Here is a 13666-nt window from a genome sequence, read left to right as displayed (position 1 = left end):
CTCAACTCCATTCACATTGAACTTTCGTTCAAAACCAACACCTTGATTCTTCCGGTGCCTTCCTTGCTTGCGTACAATTTCCTCGAATTGCTTACTCCCGGCAAGGTTCTTGTAAACACCTTTCTCTATAATTCCCTTCAATAAGCTATTTTCTTGCTCAAGTGTAACTTGGCTAAGAGAATCATTAGTGGAATCAAGAGAACTACTAGAAGCAACAATATTAGATTTGACATTGTAATTGTTACTACTAGAGGAAGTATCTTTCTTGTACTTGTTACTAGACTTGACTTGAGGCATGTAGGTAGATAAGAGTAAACACTTGGCAATGTAAGAAGAACTTTTCTTACGGAGATCATCATTGATTGCTTTTAAGAACTCATGCTCTTGCTCAAGATTGAGCTTTTCAAAGCGTAACTTCTCATGAGCCCTTAAAAGTTCTCGATGATCTTCGAAGATAGTTTCATGAGCCAACTTAGAGTGTTTAGTTCTTTAGTTAGAAGCTCAATCTTCTCCTTATCATTGTCATTTGTTTTATCTTGATTAGCATGATTAATTGACATTTCATCATAGTATTCATCACTAGAGTTGTCAACAAGTAAATCATCATCCACAAGCAAGTCATCTTCATCACTATTGAAATCAACATACTCAGGATGTGTTACCTTTGGACCTTTGTCCATGAAGCATCTTCCAATTCCTTCATTTGGTGAATCAAATATGTCGTAGGAGTTGGTTGACAAAAGTGCTAGACCGGCAACACCTTCATCTTGAGTATATTCGGAGTCGAAGTGATAGATTCTCTCAGAGTGATTGTCGGAGTCGGAGCCGGATACCCATTCACCAACATGAGCTTGATGTATTCGTTTTGTGTAGCTCCTTGAGGACTTGTCCTTCCTTTCCGAATCCTTGCTTCTCCGTGAGGGTCTTCATTCATAACGATCATCTCTACTCCTCCTCTCTCTTGGTGGTGATTCTTCTCTTTTGCTTCTTCTTCTTGGAGAATCTTCTCTTCTTTTGTAGGGTGCCGTACACTCATTGGAATAGTGTCCGGGTCTCCCACAATTGTAGCAGTTTCGCTCTCGACTAGAAGATCTTTTGTGATTGTAAGACCTTGACTTGGAGCTTCTTTCTTTGCTTCTACTCTTGTAGAATTTGTTGAAGTTCTTCACCATTAAGCTCAATTCTTCATTGAAGGTCACTTGATGATGTGGGGGCTTCACTTGAGGCTTTGTAAGCACCACTTGACTTGTTGTGAAGTTCCTCCTTATCCTTGAGTGACATCTCATGAGCAACAATTCTTCCAATGACTTCTGTTGGCTTGAGATCTTTGTAGTTTGACATCGTTTGGATCAATGTGCACACGATATCATACTTTCGATCCAATGCTCTTAGGATCTTCTTGATGATGAATTTGTTGGTCATCTCTTCACTCCCTAAGCCGGCAATCTCATTTGTGATAAGAGCAAGCCTAGAGTACATTTCAGCGACACCTTCACCATCCTTCATTTTGAACTTGTCAAGCTGACTTTGGAGCACATCCAACTTGGATTCCTTGACGGATTCGGTACCTTCATGCATATCAATCAAAGTATCCGAAATTTCCTTTGCATTCTCAAGACGGCTGATTTTGTTGAATTCTTCAGGGCACAATCCGTTGAAGATGATATCACGAGCTTGATCTTTGTATTGCAGCATCTTCAATTCTTCCGCATTAGCTTCACGGTTCGTCTCTCTCCCATCAAAGAATTCACCTTGCAAGCCAATACAAATAATTGCCCAAACGGTGAGGTTATGTCCGAGAATATGCATTTTCATCTTATGCTTCCAACTAGCAAAATTAGTACCATCAAAGTAAGGACCTCTACGGTGATAATTTCCCTCGCTAGACGCCATACTCTCCTAGGTTGTGAAACCAAGGCTATGACCACCAAAAGCTATGGAAATCAAAGCAAATGGAGACCAAAGCTCTGATACCACTTGTAGGACCTTGAAGTATGTCTAGAGGAGGGGTGATTAGATTACTTGACCAATTAAAAACTTAACCTTTTCCCAATTTTAGAGTTTGGCAGATTTTAGCTATCTCAGGACAAGTCAAGCAATCATCACACAATTCAAGCAAGCATGCAAAGAGTATATAGGCAGCGGAAATTAAAGCATGCAACTTGCAAGAAAGTAAAGGGAAGGTGAGGGAGTCCTGGACTAGGGGGTGTCCGGACAGCCGGACTATCATCGTCCGCCGGACTCCAAGACTACGAAGTACAAGATTGAAGACTCCGTCCCGTGTCCGGATGGGACTTTCCTTGGCGTGGAAGGCAAGCTTGGCAATATGGATATGTAGATCTCCTACCATTGTAACCGACTCTGTGTAACCCTAGCCTCCTCCGGTGTCTATATAAACCGGAGGGCTTTAGTCCGTAGGACACAACATACATTACAACAGTCATACCATAGGCTAGCTTTAGGGTTTAGCCTCCTTGATCTCGTGGTAGATCCACTCTTGTACTACCCATATCATCAATATTAATCAAGCAGGACGTAGGGTTTTACCTCCATCGAGAGGGCCCGAACCTGGGTAAAACATCGTGTCCCTCGTCTCCTGTTACCATCCGCCTAGACGCACAGTTTGGGACCCCCTACCCGAGATCCGCCGGTTTTGACACCGACATTGGTGCTTTCATTGAGAGTTCCTCTGTGTCGTCATCGATAGGAAGGATGCCTCCACCCGTCTTCAAAGACGGTGTTTTCGCCAAAGGGGCCTTGGCCGCCGGCCAAACTATCCGGCTAGGTGGTTTTCTTATGACCGCCTGTCCGGCCATCGCTTAGACAATGACTTCTCAAGTTGTCAGAAGCAATCTTCGCGTCAGCTCGAAATCTGCCGAACAGTTGAATCCAATAGAGCTCTCGTCTGTTAACGAGCTCTTGGATCGCATCGCCGCCCTGGGAGTCGCTACAGACTACAATCAGATTGGGCTTAAAACCGATCTGAGAGAGATTAACTCTCCCTAGGCCACCCACCACGTCGCAGTGGTAGAGGAGCAATACGGCAACTCTTCGCCTATATTGAAAACTAGTCACGTCCGGATTCCCGAACCCTCCATGCCGGATTTCCGCGGAGGGACGGACTTCGATCGAGCATTGAACTTAAAACCATGCATCGCTCCGGACTCGCTGGATCGTGTCCAGCAACCCAAGCTTCCGAATTCGGAAACTCCTCGGCCTTTAAGCCCCAAGATGGGCAGGTATCCGGATTTTAGTCCACCCGCCCGCCCAGACATATGCGGTCTATCTCTAATACGGCAAGAGCCCGCTGAAACAGTACATCACTACTGGGCCAGATTCCTCCTGGTTATGGACAGGATAAAGGACTGCTGAGAGGAAAACGCAATCTCAATCTTCTGCAATAATTGCACGGACAAGGAATATTGAACACCATCGATCATCGTAAAATTACACGCTTCACCGATCTGGCGTCCATAGTACGAAAGTACTGTGCGATGGAGAGGTTCCGGAAAACCGAAAACCAATTTTGGGATAATCCGGCCTCGAGCCCAGTCCGCAACAAAAGGGTGCCCCACACTCAGGCCCCAGATGCAAAAACGAAAAAGCAAAAACCCAATAAAGGGCATGGAACCGTACTAGAGGGATGGCTCAATGGACCCTGTAAGCTTCATAGTATAGAGGGAGCCGTCCCAACACATAACCTTCGAGCATGTTGGATATTACGGCAGGTGGCCAAAAGTGGCGAGGAGCTTCTAGCCCCGGGAAACCAGTCCAACAATACCGGTACGGTATCAACAGTCTTCGAGACCTTCGCATCAAACAATATGCGAAAACGAACAATCCGCGGACTCGCCGAAGTCTACCAAGTAGCAACAGCCAGAGCACCAGCCGCACTGGTGCTTAGTCCCATAGTGGACAGCTTTCGACTGACAAAAGTCCTCATGGATGGTGGCAGCGGAATAAACCTCATTTACGAGGAAACTCTGAGAAAAATGGAAATCGATTGGAGCCGTATTGAGCGAAGCAGCACAACCTTCAGAGGAATAATCCCTAGCCGGGAAGCGCGCTGCATCGGAAAAATCACACACGATGTGGTGTTCGGCTCGCCGGACAATTACAGATCCGAAGAAGTCACGTTCCAAGTGGCCCCGTTCAACAGCGGATACCACGCTATATTAGGACGAGAGGCATTCACAATTTTTCAAGCAGTACCTCATTACGGGTACATGAAGCTCAAAATGCCTGGGCCCGGCGGAATAATCACTCTCGCTAGTGATCCGGACATAGCACTCCGCGCCGAGAACAAGACAGCCGCACTAGCCCTGGAGGCACTATCCGAAGCCTTAGCAGCAGAAGAACTCACCGCGCTGCGCTCTACGGTGAACAGGGACGATGTGATACTCGATAAAAGATCCAAGTCCACCTCCTTCAAACCAGCAGATGAAATAATAAAATTCCAGGTCCATCCAACGGACCCAACAAAGACGGCCTCCATCGGGGCACAATTGAACCCCGAAGTAGACGCCGCACTGCGCGAATTCCTTCGGGAAAATTGGGGCATTTTCGCCTGGCATCCTTCGGATATGCCCGGAATCCCACGCAGGTTGGCAGAACACAGCATAAACATCCTAAAAGGATTTAAGCCAGTCAAACAGGCTCTTCGACGATTTTCCGAACCCAAAAGACAGGCAATGGGAGAAGAGCTAGCCAAACTATTGGAAGCCGGATTCATCAGAGATATCAAACATCCGGATTGGCTAGCAAATCTGGTAATGGTACCAAAGAAGGACAAATCCTGGCGCCTTTGTGTCGATTTTAAAGACCTCAATAAGGCTTGCCCAAAGGATCCCTTCCCTCTCCCCCGCATCGACCAAATTATCGATGCTACTGCAGGGCACGATTCATTGTGCTTCCTCGACGCATACTCTGGCTACCATCAAATCAAGATGGCGGAAGCAGACCAAGCCGCCACGGCATTCATCACTCCTTACGGACCATTCTACTTCAACACGATGCCCTTCGGACTTAAAAACGCCGGCGCAACATATCAGCGCATGATTCAAACATGTCTCGCTACCCAGATCGGCAAAACAGTCGAGGCATACATAGACGACGTAGTCGTCAAAACAAAACACGTCGAAACTCTAGTAGACGATTTGAGGCTCACGTTCGACAACCTCAGAGCATATGACATCAAGTTGAATCCGGAAAAATGTGTTTTCGGCGTACCAGCCGGAAAGCTGCTGGGCTTCATCGTGTCCGGTAGAGGAATCGAAGCAAACCCGGCTAAAATCCAAGCTCTGTCACAGTTGGACATTCCAAAAGACCTCAAACAAATACAAAAATTAACAGGATGCATGGAAGCTCTAAGCCGCTTTATCTCCCGTCTAGGAAAAAGGCGTTGCCCCTCTATCGCCTCCTCAGGCGCACCGAACACTTCGAGTGGACGGATGCTGCCACTGCCGGACTCGAAGAAATAAAGGCCATATTGGCAACAAATCCGGTCCTGGCTGCGCCCAATCTGGGCGAACCAATGTTGTTATACATCGCAGCAACGCATCAAGTTGTAAGCGCGGTCCTCATCGTCGAACAAGAGACAGAAGGGCACAAATTCCCTCTTCAAAAACTAGTGTATTATGTATCCACTGTGTTAACACCCTGCAAGTCCCGTTACCCACACTATCAGAAGATAGCATATGCGGTGTTCATGGCATCCCGGAAGCTCCGACACTACTTTCAAGAGTGTTCAATAATAGTGGCCTCTGAAGTACCACTCAATGACATTATAAATAACCGCGACGCAATGGGCAGGATTGCAAAATGGGCCATTGAGCTCTTACCATTTGATATAACTTACAAACCTCGGCGAGCTATAAAGTCACAAGTTTTGGCTGACTTTGTCGCCGAATGGACCGAAGCCGAACTCCCTAAAGAGTACGGCGCATACTCCAATTGGACTATGCATTTCGACGGCTCTAAAATGTTGGCCGGACTGGGGGCTGGCGTCGTATTGACGTCCCCAACCGGGGACACAGTCCAGTATGTACTTCAAATAATGTACACGGACTCCAACAACGCAGCCGAATACGAGGCCCTGTTACATGGTCTCCGGATGGCAGTCTCCATGGGCATTCAACGCCTAGAGGTGTGCGGGGATTCAAACCTTGCAATATCCCAAATAAACGGAGACTTTGATGCCAAGGATCCAAAAATGGCAGCATATCGCAACGTTGTCCTAAAAATGTCAGCTCGGTTTGAAGGACTCGAATTCCATCACATAGCCCGAGATAATAACCAAGCGGCCGACGTACTGGCACGCATCAGTGTGAAATGTGATGCTGTCCCTCCAAATATCTTCCTGGAACGGCTCTTCAAGCCATCCGTACTATGGGAAGAGGAGCCCGGAAGTGACAAACCGGAAAAAACCGCGCCAATCGGCGATTCAGCCGATGACATAACATCTTCAGCCCACGTCATAATGGCAGTAATCGCCCCGTGGACAGAACCATTCCTAGCCTACTTGCTTAGGCAGGAACTTCTCGAAGACCAAAACGAGGCCCGCTGCATAGTCCGGCGATCGAAAGCCTACAAGGTCCATGAGGGAGAACTTTATAAGAAAAGTACAACCGGAGTCCTTCAAAGGTGTATCTCCGAAGAGGAAGGGCGAAACCTCCTGGCTGAAATTGATGCCGGACTGGGCGGACACCACGCAGCAGCCCGGGCCCTTGTGGGAAAGGCATTCCGTATAGGATTTTATTGGCCGACGGCCCGGGCAGATGCCCAGGACTTAGTCCAGAGATGCATTGGTTGTCAGCTCTTTGCTAATCAGAGCCACATGCCTCCCACCGCCCTCAAAACTATACCCATTACCTGGCCGTTCATGGTCTGGGGGCTTGATATGGTTGGACCCCTTAAAGGGGGAACCCACAAGCAAAGATACCTATTGGTCATGGTGGATAAATTCATCAAATGGATAGAGGCCAAACCGGTCAAAACGGCAGAGTCCGGACCAGTGATAGACTTTATATCCGGGGTAGTACACCGCTACAGAGTCCCCCACAACATCATCACCGACAACGGCACGAACTTCACAGCCGACGAGGTTAAGTCATGGTGCAAAAATATGGGCATCAAGCTCGACTACGCTTCAGTCTATCACCCTCAAACCAACGGTCAAGTGGAACGAGCAAATGGTCTAATAATGAGCGGCATTAAACCCAGACTAGTGCGGTCACTTACTAAATCTGACACGCACTGGGTCGAGGAGCTTGACTCTGTACTCTGGGGGCTGCGGACAACGCCTAACCGCACTACCGGATTCACACCATTCTTTATGGTCTACAGCGCAGAGGCAGTCTTGCCCTGCGACATTATTCATGACTCACCTCGAGTGTGCATGTACGAAGAAAGAGAGGCCGAGCTGGATCGGCAGGACAGCTTGGACACATTGGAGGAAGAACGCGACGTCGCCAAGACTCGTTCCGCATTCTATCAGCAGCAAGCCTGAAGATACCAAAGCAGAGAAGTACGGGCCAAGACTTACAACGTTGGTGAACTAGTTCTACGACTGCCGGACAAGAAAAAGGACAAGCTCAAGCCCAAATGGGAGGGCCCCTTCATTATCTATCAAGTCCTGACCGGCGGAGCGTACCGTGTACGAAACGCGTCGGATAACCGACTCGAGCCGAACCCATGGAACGCAGCCCGCCTCCGAAGATTCTATGCCTAGCGCCGGACTAAGAGTTCGTCCCCTTCCTCCATCCAAATTTTTACAATTCGGCTGTCTTTTGTTTCTCTCTTCATAACCTTTTTTACTAAAAAGCCCCTAGGGGCCTACTTTCGCATTGTTCACATACACTTGATGTGCCACCCGCACTCATTATACCTGGGGGCTTCTTTTACAGAAGCTCAAATTATAAGGGTTTCATGCCCATCACATGTGTCAAGCTTCCACATGTACCTTTTACTCACCATTATATGCATCGATATGACTTAAGTTTTGGCCAAGCTGGGTTGCCTGGCTCCTGTGCTTACCCCTACGTTCCCGATTGTTCGGCTAGGAGGTAAAGGGAGCACCTCTGCGATTGTTACTGCCGGGTCAGCCGGATGTGTACCTCAGACTGGGTGAAGCCGAAAGCTAGCGTTCTTAAGAGAATATTCGGTCGGTGACCTAAAAGATGATTTTTTACCTACTCATTTATTCGCCCCCAGATGTTTTTTCTGCTTTTTTCGCAGTCCGGACATGCACTTTAGGGCATGCCTCCCAGGGAAAGGAACCCTTAACGGAACTATTCTCTCTGGAAGATGTTTCTTACTAACCATGTAATATAACATAACTAGTTGGGCACTTGTCTAATAAAGCACCAATGACCCCTACGCCTGGTCTCCATGCATACCCCGGTTGTTTCTTAACCAAAAAGGTATTCAGACACACTCCGGACTCTAGGGTCCCGAGGTTGAAGCGAAAAGGTCGGCAAAGACAAACGATCTACAATCCGGCTAGAAGGCATTTCACATGTCACTTTAAAGGAAAACATGCATCGTCAAAATTACTGATTGTATTCCTCCTCAATCCCGTCTAACAAGCTGTCTAACTTACAGTCCCGTTGGGAAAATTTAGCAGCCAACTCTACTTGGCTGTATACTAAACTCACAGGGATCTCCTTCCCGTCAGGCCCCACCGGTCCAACTTCGGCCATGTGGTTGGGATCCGCCTTCTTGTAACGCGTCTTCACCATGGCCAACGCCTCCCTGGCACCTTGGCGGCAGGCCGAAATCTTCCATAAACTGAAGCGCTGCCGCACTTCCTGAAGCTTCTCCGCAAGCTCCCCAAGGCCCTCGGGTAGGGAGAGGGCTGGCCATAAAGCCTGGACGACGCCGCTCATTGCCTGCCGAACTCGTTCGAGCAGCTGCAACAGCTCGGGAAGTTGATCACCCGTTGATACGGGCATCTCCTTCGCGGGGCAACCAGTGAGTATACCTACAAAACATATTTTGTCAATTGACTTCCTCGCCGAACTCTTCTTTTCAAAGGAGTCCGCTCAAGCACTTACTATAGATGCCGCGACGAAGCCGCTCAGTCTCCTTAAGGAGCCGGACAGCTCGGCCCGAACACCTTTCAGCTCTTCTCCGAGCTGGGCGTGGGCATCCTGGAGCTTGTTCCTTTCTTGCTGCACCTTATTCAGCACCCTCTCGCCGGCCTTTAGCTGGCGTAGTAATTCTTGCCTATCCGGATCTTGTTCGGCGGCACCTGCAATGTCACTATTAGACTTGCGCGCACGCCGCACAGCGCTTATATTTATTAATAAAAATGTGTTACCAGGAGGGGACTCTGCGTCTCCTCCTGCGGCAGAAAGTGCGGCCTCAAGTTGGGCCTTGCATTCTTGCAGCTCCTGAGACAGCTGGGCATTCTTCTCGGTAAGAGCCTGCGTTTTAATTGATTCTTAAATCAGTTAACATAACTGCTTCAAGTCTCAACTGGTATATATAACCATTAAAATTTCCTTACCCGTATGTCTTTCACATACTGCTCCGTGGCTCTGGTAAAACCATCTTGAGCGGCACGGAGGTGCTCGTCCCCTGCGTTAAAGGCGTCCAATGCCTCAGGGGAGAAGCACGCTTCACGAAACACTGTCCGGCGGCGCCTATGGTTCATGGCGCTCTCCACCTTAGATTTGGTGGCGGACAGTCTGTCGGTGTCCTCCGTTGGAGAAGGATCCGGCCCGCGTCTTGCGCTTGCCTCCCCCTCCAGGACGGGCGCTGGAGCCTGGCCGGTGTAGGTTGGATCGGCAACTTCCGCGCCCGCAGTCCGGCGAGCGCTTTTTCTCCTGTAAAGATCATGAGCACTTAGACGCTTCCTAGGAACGTTGCTCTGAAAATTCAAATACGAGTTATACCTTTGCCGCGACGTTTCAGTCCGTACCGCGCTCCTTTTCCGCCTGCTGGTCCGCACTGACCTTTGTTGGTCAGCTGCCGCGGGATCGGCTTCCCGCCGTGAAGGCGCTTCCTGTAAAATACCGTCGTTCGCGAAGGTCAAAAATGGGCAAGGAAGAGATAATGGTGTCCGGACCTCGGTCACAGTCACCTGGGAAGCCGGATATAGTCCGGAGTAGTCCGCCGTAATGGCGACCAAAGCATTATCCATGCTGAGCTGGTGAAATACCCCGTCGATCAGCTCCACCTTGATGTCCGGATCCTCTTCGGAGGCCGGATCTAGGGATCTTTCTTGATCCTCGGGTTGCGGAGCGGACTTACCATGTCCTCCACAGTCCGGCGTAGATCTTGCGCCGAAGACATAATGTAAGAAGCTTAAACTTCGAAAGCATGGGTTGAGCCCTTAAAGGTGTTCGCTTACCCATCCTCTAGGGTTGTTCATGGAAAACCCATTCAAAGGGTTCGTTCGAAGGAAGTCCTCCTTTTCCCCCTTGTACAGGCTGGACAGGATCTCCACCAGATCCTCGGTCGAATCCGACCCTTTGCGGCCATGACGGGTGGCATCGTCCTCCCCGTTGAAATCCCACATGGGGTGGCCTCTGTATTGCAATGGCTGTACCCCCCGCATGATGCATGTCGCGATGACTCCAATCATGGTCAAACCGGAATGGGCCAGTAATCTTATTCGGCCCATCAAGTAATGGACGCTCTTGTCTTCCTCCAATCGGGGGCTCCGTGGGCGCCAGCTGAGGCGTTTCTTCAGAGGAGCAGCACTAAACTCCGGGAGGCCAATCCGGACTGGGTCCGTCAGCGGAGCGTCTCCTATGTAAAACCACTTTGAAGGCCAGTCTTCGGACGCCTTCTTGGGAGTACCGGATGGGTATCCGGTCCCGGCGATGCGCCATATTTCGGCGCCGCCCACTTGATATATGGACCCCTCGTGAGAACGGGGTACGAGGCAGAACAGCCTCTTCCACAGTCCCGCCCACTTGATATATGGACTCCAAGACTACGAAGATACAAGATTGAAGACTCCGTCCCGTGTCCGGATGGGACTTTCCTTGGCGTGGAAGGCAAGCTTGGCAATACGGATATGTAGATCTCCTACCATTGTAACCGACTCTGTGTAACCCTAGCCTCCTCCGGTGTCTATATAAACCGGAGTGCTTTAGTTCGTAGGACACAACATACATTACAACAATCATACCATAGGCTAGCTTTAGGGTTTAGCCTCCTTGATCTCGTGGTAGATCCACTCTTGTACTACCCATATCATCAATATTAATCAAGCAGGACGTAGGGTTTTACCTCCATCGAGAGGGCCCGAACCTGGGTAAAACATCGTGTCCCTCGTCTCCTGTTACCATCCGCCTAGACGCACAGTTCGGGACCCCCTACCCGAGATCCGCGGGTTTTGACACCGACAGAAGGGTTTGGAGGATTCAAACGCAATTGGAGACACGGATGTTTTTGGCGTGGTTCCAATAGGTGGTACTATCGTACATCCACGTTGATGGAGACTTCAACCCACGAAGGGTAACGGTTGCGCGAGTCCACAGAGGGCTCCACCGATGAAGGGTCCACGAAGAAGCAACCTTGTCTATCCCACCATGGCCGTCGCCCACGAAGGACTTACCTCACTAGCGGTAGATCTTCATGAAGTAGGTGATCTCCTTGCCCTTACAAACTCCTTGGTGCAACTCCACAATCTTGTCGGAGGCTCCCAAGTGACACCTAGCCAATCTTGGAGACACCACTCTCCAAGAAGTAACAAATGGTGCGTTGATGATGAACTCCTTGCTCTTGTGCTTCAAATGATAGTCTCCCCAACACTCAACTCTCTCTCATAGGATTTGGATCTGGTGGAAAGAAGATTTGAGTGGAAAGCAACTTGGGGAAGGCTAGAGATCAAGATTCATATGGTAGGAATGGAATATCTTGGCCTCAACACATGAGTAGGTGGTTCTCTCTCAGAAATGGTAAGTTGGAAGTGTAGGTTTAGTCTGATGGCTCTCTCCATGAATAAAGAGGAGGTGGAGGGGTATATATAGCCTCCACACAGAATCTAACCGTTACACACAATTTACCAAACTCGGTGGGACCGATTCAACAGACTCGGTCGGACTAATTTAGTAAACCTAGTGACCGTTAGGATTTTCGGTGGGACTGACATGCAACTCGGTAGGACCGATTCGGTTAGGGTTAGGGCATAACATAATCTCGGTAAGACCGATTACATAAACTCGGTGAGACCGATTTTGGTAGTAAGTTTTCCAGAGAGTTGGTCAGGTAAACTCGATGGGACCGATTTGCTCTTTTCGGTGAGACCGAAATGTTACAAAAGGGAAACAGAGAGTTTACATTGCAATCTCGGTGGGATCGATCGCTCACTTCGGTTAGACCGAAACGTTACGAAGGGAAACAGAGAGATTACAATCCCATCTCAGTGAGACCGAGATCCCTATCGGTAGAACCAATTTGCCTAGGGTTTGTGGCAGTGGCTATGACTTTCAAACTCGGTGGCGCCGGATAGGAAGAATCGGTGTGACCGATTTTGGCTTTGGGTTTAGGTCATTTGTGGATGTGAGAAAGTAGCTGAGGGTTTTGGAGCATATCACTAAGCACACAAAGCAAGAGGCTCATTAAGCAACACCTCATCCCTCCTTGATAGTACTGGCTTTTCCTATAGACTCAATGTGATCTTGGATCACTAAAATATAAAATAAAGAGTCTTGAGCTTTTGAGCTTGAGCCAATCCTTTGTCCTTAGTATTTTGAGGGATCCACTTTCACCATCCATGCCATGCCATTCATTGAGCTTTCCTGAAATAATAGTCTTGGAATAGCATTAGCTCAATGAGCTATATGTTGTTATGAATTACAAAAACCACCTAGGGATAGTTGCACTTTCATTCTCCTAGTGCATTTATTGTCAATCTAACACTGTCATCCAAACACCTCTTTGGCTAGAGTTAGTTCAGGGTTAGTCATTGTTGAGTATCATTGTTATTTAGGAAACATAGGAAAGCGTAGGATTTATTCTACCTTGACTTGTACTCCAAGATGACCATGTACTCCTATATATATGCCCACGAGGCTCAAGCAATACAATCAACTATTCCACCAATCTCTCTCTCTCTCCCTTTTAACTGTCATGATATAGAAACTAACTCTAACCTCTAGCTAAGTTAGAGTATCCAAAGAATGCCATTGTTAAATCAAATGGAAAGGCGCGTTCAATACTCCCCCCGGTCCTTTTTACTCTGCATATAAGAATTGTCTGAAGTCAAACTTCATAAAGTTTGACCTTATTTATATGAAAAAATATCAACATCTGTCATGCTAAAGTTATACAATATGAAAAAATTTAAGTCATGACACATGTACTGATATTTATTCATATTGTGAATGTTGGTATTTTGTTCTATAAAGCTGGTCAAACTTTAAGAGGCCCGACTTTAGACAAATCTTATATGCGAACTAAAAAGATTAGGAGGGAGTACAACATACTTAACAACAACCAAATATAGTCATTCATAGAGCTATTGTTAAATTTGGTATTGTTGAAATTGAACTGCACAGTTCATACTAGCACATATAGAACATCACACTGTTAATAGCTGAAATAAACAAGGCATACTATGAACAACCAAAGATGGCAATTGAAACTGGACATATGCTAACTACAAACAACCAAACAACCATAAACCGTAGACATAAACAAGGCGTAATGC

The sequence above is a fragment of the Triticum aestivum genome, chromosome 6B (assembly GCF_018294505.1).
Source record: "Triticum aestivum cultivar Chinese Spring chromosome 6B, IWGSC CS RefSeq v2.1, whole genome shotgun sequence".
NCBI lineage: Eukaryota > Viridiplantae > Streptophyta > Magnoliopsida > Poales > Poaceae > Triticum > Triticum aestivum.
The sequence above is the reverse complement of the archived record's forward strand: the minus strand, read 5'-3'. Positions refer to the sequence as shown.